Source organism: Lipotes vexillifer, unplaced genomic scaffold (assembly GCF_000442215.2).
Source record: "Lipotes vexillifer unplaced genomic scaffold, Lipotes_vexillifer_v1.1 scaffold518, whole genome shotgun sequence".
In the NCBI taxonomy this organism is placed as follows: Eukaryota; Metazoa; Chordata; class Mammalia; order Artiodactyla; family Lipotidae; genus Lipotes; species Lipotes vexillifer.
The window spans coordinates 1,988,116-1,990,598 of NW_006780945.1; the positions used below are offsets into that span (position 1 = coordinate 1,988,116).

A 2,483-nucleotide genomic window follows, 5' to 3' on the forward strand; every position below is an offset into this window, starting at 1 on the left:
CTTCCCGAAACGGGGCACGAACCCGCGTCTCCTGCATCGGCAGGCGGACTCTCAAGCACTGCGCCACCAGGGAAGCCCCAAATAACTTTTTAACATAATACTGTAAACGCTTAGGGAAAAAAGAGCTACAAACAAATCCTCAGCTCCGTTTAGGAGGCTGGTTTTTCATAGTGGTAATAGTGGTAGTAATTCTGAAACTACTTCAGGTGTTTTGTAGAATTCAACCAATGAGTAAATGGTTGATGTTACTGGTAGCCAGGGTTCTCAACTGTGGAAGAAGGCGGTATTAATACGGAATGAGGGAATGCAAACAAAAATTTGTGCAGTTCGATTGGAATTGGAGGTATCGGTATAAACTCATGATTATACACACACACACATTTATGTACATGGATGTTTGTTCCCCCCTAGATCTGTCTGCTGAAAGGGCCTAGAAGCAAAGAACACACATTGCGCATAGCAACGAGCACACATAGTGCTCGGATCTTGGTTTCTAAATACCATCCTCTACTAAATGGAACCAGGGTTCCATGAAGGAATGAGTAATTCCAGGTCTGGGGCAGGGAAGTATAAGATAGGCCAGAAAGTAAGAAAATACTTGTTATTTAAAAAAAAAAAAAAGAAGAGGGGTCGGAACGCCTGTACCTGCACGGGGCTACCTCAGTGCCCAAGTTGGGGGGTGGGGTAGAGGGCTTCCAGGAACCCCAGGCTTAGACCTTCACACCGAGGCCGGATATTTGGCTCCCAATTCCCTGAACATTCTGAAACACGTGAGTCCTCAACCCAAGGGTCCGCTCTAGAAAGTCACTCCGGAATGCGCCCCACCCCCCAGCGGCACGCCCTCCCCCAGCCACAGATAAAGGCCCAGGCAGGGAACCTCCAAGAGCACAAAACCCTATTTCAACATATTCTGGTCCCTGAGCTTTAAAATCAAGAGCGTGGGGTTTTTTCAATGACTGAGTTTTGCTGGGTTTAAAACTGTGGGTCTGGGGCTGGAGAGGCGCAACTCCACCTCCGCAGCTGGGAAGGGCGCAGGAAACCCCGTGGGGCGTGAGGGAGGAGCGGGGGAAAGGGAAGGGATCTAGAAGCCACGCCGCCAAAGGTAGAGGGCCTACGACTGACCGGAGTTCCGAACTTCCCGCAGGAAGACTGAGCCCTCCCCTCCCTATACCTCTCGCCGGGACCGCGGTCCACACCCACGCTCCCCTGGATGGCGGAACAGAAAGAGCAGGGGGCCAGCCTCTCTCCCATTTCCTCTGGTCCCAGAAACCTGCCCTCCCCATCCACGGTAGCTGGCCGCGGAGAGGACGCCGGCCCCCCAGTCACTATTGGCCGCGGAGTCACGCAGAGAGGCTGCGAGGGCGGAGGGGGTAGTCCTCGGAGACCCCGATCGTGGAGTTCTCCCTCGCCGCCAACTCCGAGCCGCAGCGCCGGGCTTCCCACACCCCCAGTCCCCAGCCTGCTCCGCTTCGGAAAGTTTCTGCGAGCGAGCGAAGTAGAAGCGGTGTCCTCCGCCCCCCGGTTCGCCACCCCTGGGCCTCAACCCTCGCCCACTCCCCACCAGCCCGACGCCACTCTTCCCGGCGGCCGAGGGGAGGGCGGAGCGAGCAGGCTGCAGCCCTTACCTGGGACGCGTCGCCGGCCCAGCTCCGGCGCGGCGTCTGGGGCCAAGTCCAGGCGGGGCGCGAGCGGGGGCGGGAGGGACTCGGCGCAGAGAGCGGGGCCAGGCCCAACCTTGGTCTGAGGTGGCGGGGCTCAGGCGGGGGATCGGGGCGCAGGCCCTGCCTCTCCCCGGGACTCGGAGCTGGCTGCGCTCCGTCTCTCGCCCTCGCGCTGGCCTCTGCCCGCGCTCGGCTCCTTTCTCGCAGCGAGGGTGGGCCGGCGCCTGCATCACCGTGACATCACCTCCATTGAGGAGCTTATCGGGCGCCCGCGGCGCTCCAGGTACGTGCAATCGGCTTACACAGTAACAAAGCCCGGCCGGCCCTCCCCCCACCCATCCCCGACTCACCTCCAGGCTCCGACTAGACGCACTTTCCCGCAGGGGAGGGAGATCGGAGTTTCGGGCCGAGCCGGCTTGTGGGTTGCTGCTGTTTACTGCCACGCCCCCGCACGCGGGCGCGCGCACACTCACGCGCACTTACTTTCGGGACTCGGTTTTCTCTCCGGAAAGCGGTTTGGGGTGCAGCCCAACACAATTCGCGGTCGGGCTCTCCCTCTCCGCAAGTCCCAGTGCGCGCGCACACAAACACGCGCGGGGGCCACCTTGGTGCGTCTCTCCGGGGCGGACACCTAGTCTTTGTCACCTTCGTCCTGTCTCTCCCGTGAGACAGACGCGGGGCACAGTTCGCCGCTCCGGACTAGAGCGAGGCGCACACTCAGATACAAAGTCTGTCTTTGTCGCGCCTTCTGCGCCCCCTGCCCTCCCCGAGCTTGCACACGTGGACACACCACACACCGAGCGTCCACCTCTTGCACGCGCG

At 60.2% G+C, this 2,483-nt stretch overlaps 1 protein-coding gene across 2 annotated transcripts in view; it reads right to left on the reverse strand.

Moving 5' to 3' along the window:
* Positions 1-2,108, reverse strand: part of GPRC5C (G protein-coupled receptor class C group 5 member C) — an 18,626-nt gene extending 16,518 nt beyond the window's left edge. The window contains exons 1-2 of one of the 2 annotated variants that reach the window (XM_007454384.1): positions 2,012-2,067; positions 1,626-1,885 (exon numbers count right to left, since the gene is read on the reverse strand). The gene's annotated coding sequence lies outside the window, so the exon portion shown is untranslated. Of the gene's footprint in view, positions 1-1,625; positions 1,886-2,011 lie in introns of both variants that reach the window. The other variant, XM_007454385.1, reaches the window with a different exon arrangement.
* Between the last annotated feature and the right edge of the window lie 375 nt (positions 2,109-2,483).